This window comes from Mirounga angustirostris, unplaced genomic scaffold (assembly GCF_029215605.1).
Source record: "Mirounga angustirostris isolate CCGP_5_RB_7025 unplaced genomic scaffold, mMirAng1.0.hap1 SCAF_11, whole genome shotgun sequence".
NCBI classification, from domain to species: domain Eukaryota; kingdom Metazoa; phylum Chordata; class Mammalia; order Carnivora; family Phocidae; genus Mirounga; species Mirounga angustirostris.
In genome coordinates this window covers 30,109,968-30,130,786 of record NW_026991719.1, presented here as the reverse complement: position 1 = coordinate 30,130,786, position 20,819 = coordinate 30,109,968, and the positions used below count along the sequence as shown (strand labels likewise).

At 39.0% G+C, this 20,819-nt stretch overlaps 1 long non-coding RNA gene and 1 pseudogene across 2 annotated transcripts in view; one reads left to right on the top strand and one right to left on the bottom strand.

Moving 5' to 3' along the window:
• Positions 1-20,582, bottom strand: part of LOC135361915 (uncharacterized) — a 145,970-nt gene extending 125,388 nt beyond the window's left edge. Inside the window, exons 1-4 of one of the 2 annotated variants that reach the window (XR_010406080.1) lie at positions 20,392-20,582; positions 18,222-18,415; positions 16,910-17,013; positions 13,032-13,093 (exon numbers count right to left, since the gene is read on the bottom strand). This is a non-coding gene — a long non-coding RNA (uncharacterized LOC135361915). The remainder of the gene's footprint in view (positions 1-13,031; positions 13,094-16,909; positions 17,014-18,221; positions 18,416-20,391) is intronic. The other variant, XR_010406081.1, reaches the window with a different exon arrangement.
• Positions 12,105-13,020, top strand: LOC123843592 (poly(A) polymerase alpha-like; annotated as a pseudogene).
• Positions 20,583-20,819: the final 237 nt, after the last annotated feature.

Below are 20,819 nucleotides of genomic sequence, written 5' to 3'. Positions count from 1 at the left end.
CTTGCTTAATAAATATTTTCTCATGAAAGTCTCACAGAAAATCTAAGGTATCATTCTCTCTCTTTTAGTGGAGAAAACTAAGCTCAAAAGAGTTAAACTTACCTCAACTCCCAGAAAGGGAAAGTGGTAAAATCCACATCTGAAGCCAGTTTTGACTAACTCCAAATCCTGTGTTCTTTTTTACCAAGCCCAGGAGACACAAGAGCCCAGAGAATTTGAGTATCTTACCTGATCCCATAACTAGTTAGTGGAGAGGAGTGGAAGACTCCCGATTCTAGTGGTTAAAAGCTCTTTGAAGTCAAGTGACAGAAGGCATATCAAGCTCAGTTAAACCAAAAGTGTGCTCTTTAAGTGTTTCCCGGATCACAGGAAAAAAAGACGGTGTTCTAGGCCTCAGGAACCACTGCAAACTACAGATTGGAACCAAGGCTGAGAAAGTCAGTGGGAGCATGCATCTCACTTCTTGATTCCTCTGCACATCTGCTTCATTCCTCCCTGGAGATGAGCATTCTCTGCTTCTCAGTTAAGTACTGGAAAAATCGCTGCCTCACAGTCCCTGAACACAATGACTCAGACACGCCCACAGAAAATGCCTTAGTTTAGTCCCAATCCAGGGTTTGTGGAAGAGCATTTGATTGGCCTAGACAGGTCTAGATGTCCACCCTGGTCCAAATGCTGCAGGCAGGGGGTAAAGTCATGAACTACTATGAAGGCTGAGAGGGACTCACCCAGGTCTGTGATCCTGTGGATTCAAGGATAGGTTGAGTCCTAGATTATGGAGAATACCAGTAAGGTGGAGAGACACTCTAAAATTATCCACTTCTTACTGCTCCATATTGTTTTTCAACCCTGTATTAAAGGATCATTAAACTAAATTTAGAGCTTTTTACTCTATGAACACATTTTACCTTAAGGAGTTTTGCTTATAGTGAAGAAAAATGGTTCATTTTTTATTACTCTATAGAAAAATTTTGAAAATGTATAGTTTTACAAAGGTTTTCAAAATCTTGAAATTCCAAATTCAAATTCAAAAGCCTTGAAAAAGAGCAAGCACCTGGTATAGGCAACACAAAAGCAAAATATTAAATTCAAAAAGCCTCAATACCACTGAAATTTCTGAATTATTTCTCTGGAAGTTTCAGAGAGGACCAGAGTATCAAACATTAAATACATGCTAGTCTTGCCCAAATGAAAACCTTAGTTCACGTAACAACTAGGCTTTCCCAGCTATTGTTTATAGATTTGTCTCATTTGCAAAAATAAAATTTTCTTAGTAAGAACTATAGGTTCTCTCATATATACAGTTTTCATATATTATTTTATATGTGTGTATATTCATTTGAAAATAAAATGAATACCCACTCTTAGGTATTTTCCCAAGGGTAATGAAAACATATTCACACAAAGACACACGAATGTTCCTAACAGCTTTGTTCGTAACAGCTCAAAATGGAAATTAACTAAATGTCTTTCCACTGGTGAATGAAAAACTTATTATGATATGTCAGACAATGGAATACTACTCAGAGTTAAAATGAAAGAATTTCAAATGCCTTGTGCTTCGTAGGTGAAGAACGCTGGGCACAAAAGGCTAATATACTGTGTGATTCTATTATAGGACAAGATTCTGGAAAAGGCAAACTACAGGAACAGAAATCAGATCAGTGCTGGGGATTCAGAAGGGGATTGATTACAAAGGGGCATGAAGAAACTTTAGGGAAATGTTCTCTATTATGATTACGGTGATGGGTACATGTCTGTTTATATTTGTCAAAATTCATTAAACTGTGCACCCCAAAATGGTGAATTCTAATGTATCTAAATTATACCTCAGGGGCATCTGGGTGGGTCAGTCAGTTAAGCATCTGACTCTCAGCTTTGGCTCAGGTTGTGATTTCATGGGTAGTAAGATCAAGCCCCTCATAGGGGTCTGTGCTCAGCAGGGAGTTTGCCTGAAGATTTTCTCCTTCTGCCTCTCCCTCAACGTGCATGTTCTCTTGCACTCTCTCTAACTAAATAAATAAATCTTTAAAAAAAAATAAGTTATACCTCAGTAAATCTGACTCTACAAAATAAAAGATATATATATTTATGGTAGATAATGAATACAGCATACAAATGTTCTCTTAAATCCACAAAAACAGGTTTTATTTATATAACATATACTTAAAAATTGAACTGTGTTCTGTAATCTCCTGACTATTCCTTACTTTAATTAAAAATAATGCTTTTTGATGCATTGGACAGTGATGTTGTGTTGATCAACCCATTCAAAACCTAAGTAACGTAGCAAAACATTGCAGTTTTGTTTTTTATTAAAAGCCAACATGCATATACTCCCCAAATACATACACACATGCCCAGGGAGCATATCAGGAAATTCCAGAGAGCCCTGGTTTCATCTGACATTTAGATATCTAATTTATCATAGCACATTCAGAAAACTAAGTGCATTGTCATTTAATCAATGTGAGGTTACTGGGACCTTGTAAAATGGAAAAAATCAATTCAATCATTGACTAGGTCATTCTGGTCTTTCCTTTATAGAACATTTCTTCATTTACAATTTTCAAAGAAATAGGATGCTTAGGTGCTCCAGATGATGAGTTTAAAACTTAACTCAGTCTTGTGGAAAGAAGCAAGTGAAGGCAAAGAACAAAGTGAAGGATCCAAAGATGAGGAAAACGAAATCCTAGGGACAACTCCAAGGTAGGAGATGAGAATCTTATTCTTGATGAGAAACTTAGGAGTAGAAAAGGTTCTTCCATTCCCGGGTGCTAGGAGTCGGGAGAAAACCTTCATGGCTCCCTCATGCCCTGGAGTCCAGCTGTGGTTGTTAGGAAGAACAGCTGCCTGGGTGATGTGCTGTAAGGACGTGTACATCCTCAGTTGCATGACCACTGGGATCAATGCTTCCCAACAGAAGTGCACGGCATACAGGCCTATGTGATGTCTTTCCCTTACCAGGCCTATGTGATGACTTGAGGCATTCTTATGAGCACCACTGTGCTTTTCTGTAGCCCTGGGATCACCTCAAAGGCCGATTTTTCTAGTAAGTGCTGGAGTCAGCAAAATGAAGCACCTGAAGGAAAGGCCTCTGGCATAACAAGAAAGAGAAGATGGCACTGGGTTCTAGATGCTTTGTTGGGGGCTGCTGTCTTCCTACATGCCAAGGGCCCATCCAGGGAGGAGACACTCAAATAAGAAATGAGCATCAGGTATCCTGGCTACAGCTCTGGCTCAGGCTCCCGGGGGCCCAGCCGCATGCCAGTCTTCCCAAGAGAGACGGGCTGCCAACTAAGCATAGAAACAGGAGGAAAAAACCGGATACTTGCAGCATACATGCTATGGTTGTGTTTGTTGTTCTCCCTCCAAAATGGACTTTTATGGTGTTCTTGGGTACATACAATTTTTTAAAAAGATTCTTTTATTGGCAAAGAATAGAGAAGTTCTTGAGTAAAATGCAGGGATACAGGTAGTTTGAAATTGGACCTGACAGCAGAATGCCATACTGACCTAAGGCAGTTCTGAAGATTACCTCTCTTTTCTTTGTCCTGGGAGTGTGGTTTTCCACAAGCTATCCTTGCTCTTCTTTGGTCTATTCCATTGCATTTCCTTTTCTCAAACAACTGGTATTCTCTCTTTACTCATGGGTTTTCATCCCTCTTAATTTTAACCCGGACCTTTATACCAAATTCACTCTCCTCTGTAGTCAGTGTCATGCAGTGATTAAGAGAGGAAACTCTGGAATCACATAGAACTTGGGTTGAATCGTGGCCCTACCAGTCATTGTATGGTCAAGTAACTTACCTTCCTGCAAATTAAGAAGAATGCCTGGGTCATAGAGCTATTATGGGGGTGTAAAAGATAGCCCATGGAAAGTGCTAGGTAGCATCAGGCACATGGTAGGGACCCAGTAAATGTTAGCTTTTTATATTCGCACTTCATCCCGTCAGCTTCTGCCTACAGTTTCTGACCTGTAAATTATTTCTGACTCTCTGTGTTCAAATCCCTAAGAAAGACAGTTGGGTTGGCATAACTGTCCTTTCAAATCACACAGCTACAGGGTTGCCCATGGATTAATGAGTCTTCAATCAGGTACCCTCTTCCAACCACCTCCCCAGAGCCTGGACGTGATCTTAGGTTACAAACCTGCCTATGAAGGCAGCATCAGCTCTGAGGGAGGCAGTTTCCTGCAGTAGAGGCAGAGTTGGTCAGTACTGATCAGCATCCTAGAAAGAGTTTGTTTATATGTGTTCACAATATTGAACCAATGTCCCTTTAGATCAGAAACGACCATGGTAAATGCTTGTTACTGGGTTTCATGAGTTTAGCTGGTAATGTACATCTGTCTTTTACTTACGCCTACTTACTTGGAGAACTTCTGTTGTTGTTTGATTAAGGTTATCAATACAATAATTCATTCAAAGGTGATTCTAGAAATACAAAATAAAACTGTTTCCATTAAACTGCTGTCACAGCAATCAGTCTCAGACATGGCAGTGGGCGGGGTAAACCTGAACTCTATCTGCCATTGCCTGTGTGGTGAGCATTTTCCTGAATGTAAATTAGCTTCACAGAGCAGGCGGGCATGCCAGAAAACATCCAATAAACCTACTAGGAGGGGTTTGGGGAGATCAAATTCAAATGAAATCATCTGTGCAGAGAGCTCTGTGAAGCTGATGAGTATGTTATTTACAGGCCAATTCCGTGAGGTTTGCTGGCTGAGTAACTAGGACAAAAGCTGCTCTGGCCTCTCACCTCCCTTTGACTCAGCTGACACAATTCATCCACTCAGTCGAACAGACCAGTTCTCCACCACCCTTCGGACCAAGCACACACCGTCTATTGTAGGGCATAATTTTATTGCCAAATTATCGTTGACTTCGGCACAATGATTTATTTTTTCTTCATTCATTTCCTTTTAAAACTACTAGGAGATAACTTTTGTAACTCAGTTGTTAAAGACTTCAAGACTAACTGGAGTCAGGTTCCTTTGATTCATTCACCTATTCATTTAGCAAGTATTTTCCAAGGACCTACTTATGCTAGACCTTGTTTCAAGTACTTGAGATCATTCATGGACAAGACAAAAAAAAAATTCTACCTTAATAGAGCTTACCTTCTATGAAGATAGAAAATAAACAAGATAAATAAGTAAAATGTATGGTGTGATGGAGAGTGATAACAAATGGCTTTTTAAAACAGAGTGGCAAAGGAAATACCTTTGTGACTTTTTAGGTAGAGGGTTAGATATAACATTCGTAAGACTGGAAAACCATCCCACGAGTGTCTCACTTCTGTATCCTCAAGTTCCGAAAGTAACATTGGGAAAACCTCTCACATGGACCAACCCATCTGAGGGTAACAAGTCCCCACTGGCCTATAGTCTCGCAACAGAAGTTGGGGGCCTCAAACCAGCCAAATCCACCAGAGAGAGTAAATTCTACTGAAGATCAGGGGAGGAGATGGGTAAGGCCACAGAGCAGATAAAATCAAGGACGAGATCTAGAAACTTAGTAATCAGAAGAGGAAGAAATGTCAGGCATGTATTGAGAATAAGGCCAGACATCAGAGCAGGCAAAGCTGGAGAAAGTATCCTATTAGGAGCTCAGAGATGGGTGGGGGAAATCGAGAACCAGATTCCCAGACAGGATTACAGTAACAGGAGACAGAATGTGGTGTGTGGGGTTCTGACAACAACAGCACGCGTCTCATAGAGGCTGTGAACTCCTTTCAAGAAGGATTAGTCAGCATGATGCTGTTTTCACTTATTGCCCTCACACACATTTCCCGGTTATTCTCCGACTTGACTCTCCAGAAGCTCAGGTAGAGGACTATATTCCTTTTTTTTTTTTTTTTTTTTTATTTGAGAGAGAGAATGAGATAGAGAGAGCATGAGAGGGGGGAGGGTCAGAGGGAGAAGCAGACTCCCTGACGAGCAGGGAGCCCGATGCGGGACTCGATCCCGGGACTCCGGGATCATGACCTGAGCCGAAGGCAGTCGCTTAACCAACTGAGCCACCCAGGCGCCCCTAGAGGAGTATATTCTGACAGAACACAGACAGTCTTGCCTTGGGAAGGGTTGCCGCTGAGTCTTCTGGGAATCTGCATTTCTCCAACTGGCTGCTTTTGTGCAAGCAGCGCTGTCAGGTCGATAGCCCCGGCCTGAAGAGTACTCGCACCCGATCGGCACCACTCCTGACTGTGGCACAGCAAACTCCCATTTCAAGAAAACTGCCTAATACGTCACCCTACTCCCTGCTTTTCCTCTAATTAGCCGATGTCGATAAATGGGTTTGTGTGTGGAGAAAGCAAAGGAAACGAGTATCAGGCCTGGATTCTGGCCGCCTCCCTTTCCCTGCCTCCCGCCTAATCTGTAGATCTATAAATTAGCATCTCCATTGATGGAAGTTGAAAGATGGTTCTCTGGCTCACTGGTGTCTGTGTTTGTGTGTGTGTGTGTGATTTTGCCATATACACAAAGTCTTGATAGTTCCTGAGGCAGCAGAACATGTCTCCCTTCCAAGAAGCAGAAGAATCAGTCACAATCTGTCAGAAAACAACTGTTTGCCAAGGAACTCTTCCAGAAGCACTAACCTTTGTTTAAAATGTTATTGATTTTCTAAACTGTTAAGTATGGTTTATAATGGCAATAACCTACATGATACCACTCATTACATCAGTTAATACCTAGTTTATTAGAACATTAACTTTTGCCACAGGCAATTAACTGACAAACTGTGTGTGTGTGTGTGTGTGTGTGTGTGTGGCAGGGGAGGGTGGTATGGGGTGGAGAGAGACTTATAATGAGAGATTTCCAAATGAACATTTCTTCAATATTTTTAAATGGCTTGTGGGAGCTCAGCAGTGGAGCCCAAAATCTTCTTGTCATTACCTTTCGTCCAGAAGAAACAGGCCAGTACTATGCACATATGGAGCCCCCCACTGACATTAGTAAGCTAATCCACAATTAACTATTGGAAATCATGTGCATAATTAATTAAATGTCACTATTCATGGCAAGATGTGTGTGGGTGTGGGTGTGTGCAGGTGGAGAATTTGGGAGCAGGATAACGAAGAGCTCTAAACAATCTGAAAACATTAGTGTTGCCCCATTATTGGTGCAAGGTAAGATTCATTTTTATTCCTTTACAGGGAGGTAGCATGACAAAAGGAAAGTTCTTTATATTTTATTGCATCCTCAACTTAGCATATTTCCATGAAATAACACTGTCTACCCTATCTATACTCATATAATTTTTTCCTGAGGGTCTTTATGAGAAATGTTTAAGACTCTCAGTAATCTATATATGAAAACACATACGTGCCTAAAGAAGAGGCCTTCCCGCCCCCCACCACTCAGGAGGGATGGGGTGGCTAGGTGATAGACACTGGGGAGGGTATATGCTATGGTGAGCGCTATGAAATGTATAAGACTGAAGAATCACAGACCTGTTACCCCTGAAACAAATAATACATTATATTAAAAAAAAGAAAAAATACATGATATTACCAAATAAATCACAAGTACAAGAACATACAAAAAAAAAAGAGGCCTTGATATTTTGTGTGTTTTTTTTAAGTTTTTATTTATTTAAGTCATCTCTACACCCAACGTGAGGCTCAAACTCACAACCCTGAGATCAAGAGTTTCATGCTCTTCTGACTGAGCCAGCCCGCTGCCCCGATATTTTTGTTTTTTTTTTTAAAGTTTAAAAACTGGTATTTAGAGGAGAAAAGACTTTCAGAATGGTGGAGTAAGGGGACTGGCAAATCCTCTACCTCAATACACAATCACACAACTGGACAAAATTGTCAAAACAGTTACATTCCAACATTGGAAATTGACCAAAGGCATATAACAATCTGAGAAGTTTGAAAACCTGCTGAAATTCAGGCTTCAGGTATGAATAGTGTCAGTCTATGGCATTTTTAGCTGTACCTGCTCCCTTTTTTCCCCTGTCCCCCTGGGGTTAAGCTCATTCTGGATGGTAGTTCTACTAAGGTGGGCAAGCCATGAAACTCAGACGCTTTACTGCCAGTGGAAGTTGACCCGATCTGGTAACCCACATGCAGGGACTTTGTCTGAAACAATAGCTATCTTGGTGGCAAACAATCAAGGAAGGTCAACATCACAGCTATCTGAGTTGTGATACTGGATGGAGTAATTTAGCATACAACCCAGCAAATTCACTCCTAAGTATCTACCCAAAAGATATAAAAACACATGTCCACACAGAGACTTAAACATAAATGTTCATAGCAGCATTGTATATTATAGTCAAAAACTAAAGATAACCCAAATGTTCACCAATTGATAAATGTATAAATAAAACTTGGTATACACAAAAAACAGATTACTGAGCAACAAAAAAGTAGTTACTGCTACATGCTACAACAGAGATGAGTCTTTGAAAGAACAGCTAAGTACAAGAAGCCAATACAAAAGACCACATATGATTTCACTTATATGAAATATCCAGAAAAGGCAAATCTATAGAGACAGAGAACAGATTGGTCTTTGCCAAAGACTGAGGATAGGACAGTGGAGTGAATTTAACTGAGCAAATGGGAATATTTCAGATTGTGGTTATGGTTGCACAACTCTATAATTTACTAAAAAACAACTGTACTCTTAAAATGGGTGGATTGTATGGTATGTAAGTGTACCTCAAAAAAGCTCTTAAAAATTGGTATTTTAGGGGTGCCTGGGTGGCTCAGTTGGTTAAGCGACTGCCTTCGGCTCAGGTCATGATCCTGGAGTCCCGGGATCGAGTCCCGCATCGGGCTCCCTGCTCGTCAGGGAGTCTGCTTCTCCCTCTGACCCTCCCCCCTCTCATGTGCTCTCTCATTCTCTGTCAAATAAATAAATAAAATCTTAAAAAAAAAATTGGTATTTTATGGAGTATGAAAATATGAGTAAGGATGTTAGCACTAATACAGAATAATCATTAGCTCTATTATAATAATCCAGCTTCTCTTAAAGTATGAAGCATTTTGAAATAGCATTATAAGATTGTAAGCAAGTTTTATAAAGCAAGTGTCTTATTGCTTCATAATATACTAAAATAGAAAATTCTAAGAGCCCAATTATTTTCCATGGTATATCTGAAGAAATTTTCCCATTCAGAAATGGTCTCATAAATCATGATAATAATAATTTCAGATAGTTATAAGAGAATATGTTCTGAAATTACAACATGTGTTATAATAAACTGCATACAAAAAAAAAAAAAACCCCGCAGGAATTGCTCCATATTCCAGCTATTGAAAGAGAGAAAAATAATTGCTAATAATTTACTCTGGCATTAGCTTGGCACTAGACAATGCTCTGAACAAAAGAATGAATACCATTTCAGATAGTATCTACCAAGGTCCTCTGAGATTAATGTAATTGTCAATTTTTAAACTAATTGAGGAAGCTGAGACCATTGTCCTTATGTCCCTTTATAGAGTTTCTTTGCTAGAGATTGATCAGAAGCTCAGTTTTATATTTTGTTAGAATAACAGCAACTAATAAAATGGTCATTTTGTGCTGAAAAGATTTTTCCTAAAAAGTAGGACATAAAATGATGGCCAATATGTTTTCTCTCTCTTTAAATTTAAAATGTCAGAAAGGCCATTTTCACCTATGAAAGTTCCATCACAGATATGTGGGTACATACACATATATGCATATATACATATAACATATGCAGATATTTAAGTAAATAACATTACCTAGTGTCGACGGAGATGTAGGAAATTTGATAATACCGTGTGTTGCTAGTGACGTTGCCCAGATAGAAAACAATCTGTCAGTGTGCATCTTTAAACATGATAATCTTCATGCCTGTGACTAGTAATTCAGTTTCAGAGAGTCTATCCAAATATCCTGCTACTTGGGCATTGCTTGAATCGGTGTAGCCTCTTTTGGGTCCAGAGTATGTGTGTGGATATGAGAAAGAACAATCTGACTCAAAGAACCTTAAATATTTGCTCATTTCAGAGCGCCTGCCTGCATCATGATAAAAGAATTAACAAAGACTAATGGCGTAAATCTCTTTTCCCCTCTGACACATTTTCCACAAAGTCCTCCCAATTGTTTTGTCGCTGTGTCAATCCATATCCCATGTGAATTAATAGAGATATTAGCAAAAGATCTGGGCAGAATGAGTCTGGAATTGTGACCCTTGAGGCTAATGTAGAAACATTGTTACTTCGGGTCCCATTTGGCAAGGTTTTATTGTTTTAAGGCTTTGGGCACACTGTGACCTACAGTACGTGCCAATGAGCATGTGCAGAGCCTTCGTTTGGGTCCCCAAGTTTCTGATAGCTTTGTACCAAGCATATCATTTATGTGACAGGATGATAAATGCAGTTCTTCCTGTAGGCTCAGAAAGAGGCCACAAAGGCTGAGAAGAGAACAATAGTTGCCTGGTAACCATGCAATCTAAGCCAAGGGGATTTGCAAAGAGGGTGGCCCAATGCTGAGTGTGACACAATTAACGGACCACTTATCTCCAGTTCAGATAAAAGGGTGAGATTAAAAAGTCAAGACAATTTAATTTCTGTTGGCTTGCTTTGGTTTTGTTTTGCTTTATAATTCTTACTCAAGTATTATATCTGAAAGAGAAGTGCATGTATTGTTAAGTGTTCAGCTCAATAAAATCTTATGAAACTCAGTTTGCCCAGAATGCTAGCATCAGATCAGGAAACAGAATATTACCAGCACTGTGAATCCCTCCTTCAAGCTTCTTCCAGCCAATGACCTCACCATTCTTGACTGTCAACATAACATAGAGTAACTTGACCTATGTTAAGGATTTTATGTAGTGTCATACAGTATATATACTCTTGTGCCTGGCTTCATCTGCTCAATATTGTGTTTTTGATATATTGGTGTGTGCTGTTGTGTATGTATGTACAACATAAAGCTTCTATGCACATACTTTTGTTGAACATACGCATGCATGTCTGCTAGATATATGCCTCAAGAGTGGAATTGCTAGGTCATAGAGAATAGATATGTTCAGCTAGAGTATATAATGCCAAAGCATTTTCTAGTTATTATACCGATCTATACTTCCACCAGTAGTATATGAAAGTTCCAGTGGTTCGCCATATTTACTAACACTTGGTATTTTCTTTTTCACTTTACCCACTCTGGTGGGAGTATTGGGGTAGTGTGAGAGGATTTATTTCAAGAAATATTTAACCATGCTGTGCTTCACCTTCCCTCACCTAAAGTAAGAGGAGCTTTGAGATCTATAAGAAAATCTTCAAGTATGCTTTCCAAGAGCTCAAGGAACAAGAGGACAAGCTCTGACCTCTGTCTACTAGTACTAAAGGCAAGCTCTATGGCTGGTACGGCCTCTCGTTCCTGGCAGAGTAGAGGACTGCCCCGGGAGCCAGCTCCTCTTCCAACAAAGGTTGAGCAGAGGTGCAGGTTCCTGGGAACCAAATATGAACTAAAAAAAAAAGGGATCCAATATGGGTTTTATCAATATTAACCTGGACCCAGATGACTGATTGGAGATACGTAGGGACCCCAGTTATAAATAGCTGAAGGCCTAAAGGCCAAGGGTGAAGTTGGATACAGCCAGCCAGACAAAAGGCATTCCTCCCACCAAGGAGTTGCAGTGGGGGGGGGTCTCCAATAGGAATATTGCTAAGGACCCTGTAAATGTACCCCTTGGGAAGGGAAGAGGCATCATTGGAAAACTACTATCACCAAAGTGCCCCAACACCAGATTCCAACTGGTCTAGCCACTTAAGCTCATGTCCTTTTCACCATTGCCCTGGGGTCAGCCATATAGTAATCAGCAAACAACAAAGAGAAGACACTACTAGTTCTGTCCTTTCCTGTTATAGGCTTCTAATACTCAAGAAGCTCTGTGCTTAGGAGGGAGAAAACTTTAAGTTAAAGTTTGGCAATTGAAATACCACTACACTAGATTGGAGTTAAGTCATGAGATGAAATTGAACTTGTCAGTGCTTTAAAGAGATTATTTTTTTTTTTTTTATCATTGTTTAGGAGGGACTGGAAAAACTAGAGGGCATGTAGGAATTTCATCCAGGGGCAGGGAGGAAACTGATCCACAGTAAGAATTAAAAGGAGAATGAGAAAGAATACGAAAGAATTTCATACAGTAGAGGTGACTGACTTAGTGTCTAAAAAAACAAAAAACTCTGATAACTTCAATGTTACTTCCCCTGTGATATTCAGTCTTTCACAGATACAGTTTATAGGCATGCAATAAGTAGCAAACTATTTGAAGTTTATGTGAAAGTTGCTGTAGCACATGTTGAAACAAATCAGCTTCAACAACTACCTAATCGTGGGCCTCAGAAAAGGTAAAATCATTCAACAGAAGGTGTCAGATTGACATGGCTGAGTGACTGCAGCCTCTACTTCTCAGTGGACAGTGATAACTTCATGCCTATGCCTTAACCTTCTAGTGCTCTGAAGACGGGTCCACTAACTTGTTCTGACACCTCCTGGGACAGTAACAGTCCTGCTCCAATTTTAACAACAACATGCGTGACCAACACACAGGCTAGTGAAGTTTCTGTTCCACAAGTAAATGCCAGTGAAGGTTCAGGGGGTACATCGAGTATAAGCATGTCGTAAAGTGCCACACAACCAACCACTTCTCCATGACCAAAGCCTACAGTCCCTAGAGTCCATTCTTCAACATGTCTTGTAAACCAACCACTTAGACCTTCAAGGAATGTAGCAGCAAAATGACCTAATCCTATAGTAGGAGTCAAGAGGACATCCTCACCAAATAAAGAAGAGCATCCCAAGAAAACCAAAACAGAAGAGAATAAAACAAGTAAAGAAGCTAACAGTCTTGTTTTGAGTGGACATGAGAAAACAGAAATAAATGAACAACTTTATATGAAGAAAATTACAACTCAACTAGAAACTAAGGGGCTTCTCTGTTGGCCCCTCAGAAAACCCCTAGTATGGACCTTTCCAATATCCTTGGTCAGCCTGCAAATTCCATTCCTACTATCAAGGATTCAATAAAATTGAGATTTACCTGTCAACAACTTCAGGGATCCATAAACAGTATCTGCCAACTCAACCAGTTGTCTTCAAGTGCTAAAAAAGAGAATAGAGTGGACAAGGTTAACATGACTGAAAAAGAAAAGGTTTAGGTTTATTTGGTGACCTCCCTCACTGGGCTAATCCACATTTGTTTAAAAGTCCTAATTAGTAAGTGCAGAGGCAGGAGTGCTATTATTAATTTGCTAACAACAGTATATGAAGGATGTCAGATATTGATAAACCTAGTTACTCTTTCTTAATCTGGACAAAGAAAATGAACAGATTTTTCCAAACATGTTTTACGAATCCTCCATTGAGCTCTATACTATCATATATGCACTTCTCATGTTAAATTGCAATTATTCAAACCCTTCCTCTTTCTCTTTTTTTAATTTTTTAAAGATTTTATTTATTTATTTGAGACAGAGAGAGAGAGCAAGCATGAGCAGGCGGAGGGGCAGAGGGAGAGGGACAAGCAGGCTCCCCACCAAGCAGGGAGCCTGATGCAGGGCTCCATCCCAGGACCCTGAGATCATGACCTGAGGCCATGACCTAAGCCAAAAGCAGACACTTAACCAACTGAGCCACCCAGGCGCCCCTTTCTCTATCTTTCTAAATTAATGTTCCAAAGTTGGAGTATAGTCTTAACACCCTTAGGAGATGCACTGAGGCTTTCTTTTCTCCATTAATTTATGTTATCTAGTAGACACTATTTCTTCTTCCCACATTTTCATTCTCTGTAGTCACTTTGCTTTCCCTCCCACTCCCTAAGAAAATATTGTTATACTAACAGGTGTGATGCAGTATCTGGTGTTTCGTGTAGCTATGGATTTAGATCGAAACTGCCAGGCACAGATTTCAGTATTGTCATTTTGTTGACACAATGGGGAAAATTCAGCTTATTAAACATTTCACGGAATTGCACCCAAGCTTTGCCAAGCAGGAAAGTTGGACATTTTCTGTGTAGTGACTTTTTAATTCTAGTTTTCATAACCTAGAGATCAGATTGTTGCTTTCACATGATGTATGTAGTATCTCATGAGTGGAGTTTGTTTTGCCTTGAAGTATCTAGACTCCTTTTATTTTTCAGGAACTATATTGTAAACAGAAGATATATTCCCTCATTAAAAACACATTTTGAAGATAACAAATTTGGAGGAAGGAAGGAAGGAAGAAAAAGAAAGAAAGAAAGAAAGAAAGAAAGAAAGAAAGAAAGAAAGAAAGAAAGAAAGAAAGAAAGAAAGAAAGAAAGAGAAGGAGGGAGGGGGGGGGAGGAGGGAGGAAGAAACAGCAGCAACAACCAATACCAAGCTTACGGAGAAAAATTCAGGAATGAAATATGCTAAATGTTTAGCATTAAAGGAATTGGGATTGTGACTATATTTAACTGTGCTCAGTATTTCTAATTTTCTGTGACAAAAGTATATAGTATTTTCAATGTTAAGAACATAAAAATAATAGCTTGGAGTTATTAATTTAGAACAAACATTAAAGAGCTAGAGGTTTAGATTTTATTTTAAATAGATAAGTTTAATGATAGGTTTTACTATCTATACATTTAGAAGTTATCTTGGGAAATCATTTGTAATATTTCCACTAGATATATTTCGATATAGATAAAATATATGTATATATGCATGTATAGATATGTGTATATCTCTATCTCCATCTATTGAGTGTATATGTATGTGTGTGTGTGCAATTCAAAAGCATTTCATTGTCTATCTCATTGCATACATATAGTACTTTTTAAGTTACAGTTACAAAATGTTATAACAGATACAGAAAGCTGCCTTCCTAGAGCCTGGAAAACTGTAAAGCATTAAGAACCAAAGTGATTTTTTACATACGTTTTCATGTGATTTTAATGGGCTTATGGGATATTTTATGGCAGAGATGACACAGTGTTAGCTGAATCATTGAATAATTCCTAGAGAATATTACTAACATCAATATCTGAAGCTTATTTTTAAGAAGTTATACTTGTAGCCCTGGATCAACTATATGATGCCCTTAAGCTTAACAACCCTAAGCTCTTTGTTAGAGACACAGTCTAGGGCCTTCAAAAAAAATCTACATAATATTGGTTTCAACTCCTTGGAGATAGTCCAATGTCCCATCAAGGATTTTTGTAAATTCCTGGTAGAGGTGTTAGAGAAGAGGGACATCTCCTGCTCTGGTTGTCTGCCTTAAATTAATTCTTATCCTCTACTTTGTGTCTCAGGATTGTTCCTTTTCCTCTACCCTAAGGGAAAACTTAATATGAGATGCATACTCCTTGAGGCCCCAAGTCAAAAGTGAATAGGATATGATTTTAAACAGCATTCCACTGAATAATGTATAAGCATGGTATATCAAGTAAATTTAAATTGCATGTTGGATATACTTATCCTTCAAATCCATTGATCACCTAGGTATAGGAGATTTCTCCCCGATTCCACAACCCCAAGTAGCACTCTGGCCTCTTGACATTTCCTGAATTCCTCTACTCATCAATTAAACTACATTCCCCTAATGACGTTATCTTCTTACTCTATTATAGAAAACATTTCAGAGATTATTAATATCAGTTTCTATAACAACCATTTATAACCGCCTGAACAAGACAAATATCAGAACAAAGCCATATGGACAGGAGACCCTAGGAAGGGGAGAAATATATATTTATTTTTAACAGATCCATTGACTGAATTTGTCCTGTCTGTTTAAAGGAGAGTTGCGACAGCATTAATTCATCTGTTTTGAGAAATGTTGGCACTGTGCTCAGCTCTAAGGACACTGTGTTAAGTGAAACAGATAAAGCCCATACGCAGACATATTTACTTGTCTTGAGGAAACACGTTATCACATAAATAGACACAGAGAAGAGCCATGAGGAGTGCGGTATAAAGTGTAAATATGTATTGTTAAAGTGTACAGGGAACCTAATTTCAAATGAAAACTCAAGGAAGGCCTCTCTGAAAAGTAATCGTGTACAGCATGTCCTCAAGGATGAGAAGAAGCCAGGTATGGAAAGGGCAAAGAGGAAGATGCACCAAGTCCCTAAGGTAAGAACTTTGGGTGTTGGAAGGAAGGAAAGAAGGTTAGGAGGGAGTAGTATAGACAGAGCGTTGGCAGGGCAATGAGCGCAAAGAGTGTGCAGAGGAAGGCAAAGGTCAGCTCCCAAAGGATTCAAAATAGTATTTTTGGTATAACGGGAAATCCTTGAAAAGTTCTGGGGAGGTGTTAGCATGATCCACTTGACATTTTAAGGAGATCACTCTGTAGTTCATGAAGAAGAGATCCAAAAACAACAGTGGATGGCATTTATTTTCATAAATCTAGAAGATGCTATGATTGGGGACATACTACACAAATTAGATCTAAGACCTTTTTTGGAAAGAGTCTATGTAAACATACATGGCCATTTCTTTAGAGACTAAAGTTTAAAAAATGAAATGGCTCTCCATCTGGATTTGGATGGCCAGATTGTTTTTTCATCTGATGCAGCACTGTTTGGGCAACTTGGTATTTCAGAACTGTGTGAGCTAAAACTCTGTTGAAGTTAAATGTTTAGATGAGGATTCTCTACCTCTTTCACCTCCAGGTAAGGGCAGAGAAGTACAGCTCCAACTTAGTCTTCTATGTTATTTGATCTTCCTACCTATGTAGATGCCTAAATAAATAGATAGGTAGATAGATATAGATGCAGGTAATAAAAAGCTATCATTTACTGAGAAGCTACTATGAGTTGGGCCTTTTTTTATACATTACCTCAAATGCTGAACAAGGTCGCCCTCATTTTACAGATGAGAGAATGGAGATTCAGAAATGTTAATTCCCTTGCCCAAAGCCACACAGCTATTACATGGGCCTACTACTAATACGTACATCCAGAATCACTAAATCCAGTAATCCAGAGGTAAATCCAGAATCAGAGGAAACAACTGTTGAACTTCCTCTTTCGTCCTTCTGACAACACACATTTTTCCTCCCTAAAATGAAGAGCTAATATTTATTACATAACAGGACATCATTTAAAGGAATAAACAATTATCTGGTTCACTTGAATTTCATTTGATTTATTCCTTCAGACAGATAACTGCATTTAGTGTGGCTGACAGAATACATACAGAAATAAGGAATCATCAGTTTGTGATAGTGATATGTGATAGGCATCCTCCCTCTCTTCACACAGATCACGGGCAGATGTGTGTCCTCAAAGATGCACAGATTCATATGGAAGCGAGAAAAACAAAAACCAGTCCTGAAGGCCCAGTTCTCTAAATAAAAGAGGAGTATCACAAAAACAGGAGGCAGCAAGCCTTCATTGATCATGTGTCTACCTGGGATACTGTCAGCAATATTCAGGTTCAACCCTCTGTTTCTTATCAGAATGTTCGTCTGGCAGTGTTCTTGTGGATTATCTATTTCTGCTGAGTAACTTGCAGCAGGGCTGCTAATCAGGAGAGAAAAGAAGCTGCCTTTGGTGATGAAAATTGCTTTCCAGTGACTGATTGTGCTAATCAATCTTCTACAAGGGAAATCAGGAGTAAAAGATGGCCAATAATTGCAAAACACTGCTGTACCCATGAAGAAAAATAACAGACGCACAAAGCCCAGAAAAGCAACTCTTGGGGAAATGTTGCAGAGTTGGCTATTTAAAAAACATATACGTCGGAAAGCAGGTTTTCGCCATCTAAGTCTTCTGTGTAGTGTATGTAGGTAAGGACTGTGCCTCCTTTACTCTGGCCTCCTCTACTCTGGGTAATCTGGGATTTCTCATTTGGAATCTGAAAACTGATTGAAAGTTATAGAAATTCTCAAGATTGTTGATGAAGGGATGACATTTAGCCTCTGATCGTAACTTTTTGTGTATGATAATTACAACTGAATGAAGGGCAGAAAATCTTTCTTGTTAATGATTCCCAGCTGTCAGCGCAGCTCAACAAATGATCCACAGTGGTTCAGTCCCTCTGTTGAGAGTTTGCTTGTAAGTTCCTTGTGATATTACAAGTACAAAATTGGGTGTAATGTTGGTTCTATAGCTAGTTGTATGCAAACATTGTAAAGTAGAAACTAAAATTTATATTCCTCCCCCCAAAAAATGGAATTGTTTTTCCAATCTGTTGTGCATTTAAAGCAATTTTTTAAGACTCTGCATAACTTAAAAGTCAACTACATAAGAGATCTGGAATCATACCTGTGAATAAAATATGTGAGAGAGGGGCGCCTGGGTGGCTCAGTCGGTTAAGCGTCTGCCTTCAGCTCAGGTCGTGTTCCCTGGGTCCTGGGATCCGAGCCCCGTGTCGGGCTCCCTGCTCAGCGGGAAGCCTGCTTCTCCCTCTCCCACTCCCACTCCCTCTGCTTGTGTTCCCTCTCTCGCTGTGTCTCTCTCTGTCAAATAAATAAATAAAATCTTTTTAAAAAAAATATGTGAGATAATGCTTGAAATTTGAAAAATCAATTTGGCTGCTTAGAATCACAAATTGAGTTTCTTCAGATCTAAAACAGCCTCAATTACAAGGCTCACTAAAACAAGGAAGAAATAGATCACAAATGAAATTATGATATATTGCTTGAATGAAAGTCCTGCCTGACACATGATCTGGTCATACCGGCTTTTTTTTTTTTTTTTTTTTTTTTTGCTTTGAAGTTTTCTATTTCCAAGAGATTTGGAAATTTCTCTTGCCTCAAGTGACATCGCTTGGAGTATATGAGGTAATTCCAAAAGAATGTAACAAAACCTACAACAGCAATGTCTCTTCATGATGGGACTTTCTTAGGTCTCATGAAGCATTTTTGTATGTCTTTGCACAAAACCATGAAATTGTGTTCACTCCCCCAATGATAAATATTTGCTTTAATAGCATTAAATTTGTGCCCTAGTGCTGTATTTTCATGGCTAAGTAATTCTATATTCCAAAACAAATGATACTGTAATTATGGATAAAATTGTAGAGCAATGAAACTCAACATGTTTAGTAACATAATTCAGCTGAAATGGTATTAAAAGCTACGACCAAGAGTGCATGTGAGCAGGCAACAACAAATACAACATAACTGCTAGCCCGACAAGGGCAATTGGAAGATACAGACATGTCCTGATTTCAGAGAAGTTAAAATGTGGAAAGTGTGCATCTTAGAATTGGTGAAATACACTAATACTGCAAGGTGAAACTTTCAAGATAATGATTTCCAGTTACCTCATTTTCCATGGTAGGTCCATGAGGCCCAATGAATTAAGAAAAGCTGTTTCAGATGGTGGTAGAAACTAGATAAGATTCCTAATTTTTAGGACAGCTTATACTCTATTAATTCATGTTTTTCCTAATCTGCCCCTTTTGAATGATTTACTTTGTGATTTCTTATTTTCATGTGCTTAAAGCTGTTATTTGATTGAAGACTGATTTAACTCATCGTTCTATCAACCACTGAATATCAAACATGCTATATAGGCTGCTTCTATGCTCTATTAAGTGAACTTACTTGATAATATAAGATGTTCTTAATTCATTATGTAATTCAATATTTCATTTAGTTTCTAGGAACTAAAAGATAAAATAATTGGGGCACCTGGGTGGCTCAGTCAGTTAAGCGTCTGCCTTTGGCTCAGGTCATGATCCCAGGGTCCTGGGATCAAGTCCCACATCAGGCTCCCTGCTCAGCGGGAAGCCTGCTTCTCCCTCTCCCACTCCCGTTGCTTGTGTTCCCTCTCTCGCTGTGTCTCTCTCTCTGTCATAGAAATAAAATCTTTTTAAAAAAAAGATAAAATTATTATCCTTGATTAATCTTTCCTAAAATATTTTCATTCTGCCAAATTAAAGGTCTTCCTTTTGTTTGCTGCATCACTTCTAGATTTTTCCATCCAATTTTTTTTTTTTGAGAGAGAGAGAGGGAGAGAAAGAGAGAAGGGGAGTGGAAGGGCAGAGGGAGAGGGAGAAAGAGAATCTTAAGCTGTCCGTGGAGCCCAACACGGGGCTCGATCTCACAACCGTGAGATCATGACCTGACCCGAAATCAAGAGTAAGACGCTTAACCAACTGAGCCACCCAGGCGCCCCTCCATCCAATTTTTGAGGCTTTTCATAACTTAGCCTCATCTAAATCACTCAATTTTATTTCCCTCTACTTGAAACCATATTATCCTAATTTGTACTTTGGTCATTATCACTACTGTTATAATGTCTGTAGAATTACTGTTCAATCTCAGGATTTTAATTACTGCCCATGGAACCTTCTCAAAGTTAAGTAATTTCTATTCATTGGTTTTGGCTACCTGCACAGACTGTACAGCACATCTAGGCTTTGAGTGTTCCACACGAGTAAGTGCTTTTGACAGAACCAGAAAAGGAGGATCTGGAGTCAACATACCATTGGCTATGGGGCTTATATTAGTTTTGACTTCCTCATCTGGCTTTAGCAGTTCTCTCTAAAGTTGGCTTTAGTGGGTGTGCAGTAGACAGTGTCACACGATCGGGTGTATGTGAAGGCATTCTCAAGCAGCATATCACCTTTTTCCATTCTTTTCTCATGACAATATATCTCTGTCAGTAACGAAGCTTCTTCCTAAAACAAAAAAAGCAAACTTAGAAACCATTAAATAAGGCATCACTGAATACCTTAAAACTATTACTGTATAACAGATGGTTGGTACTCACTTCTGGTTATTCTGTCCCTCACATATCTACTCTGCTAAAAAAAAAAAGTGCTCAAAAATACTAAAGGACTAATTCAATATGAAAATAAGAAACTTCATTATAAAAGTAGACTTACTAGCACCTGAATATGTTTGTCATCAT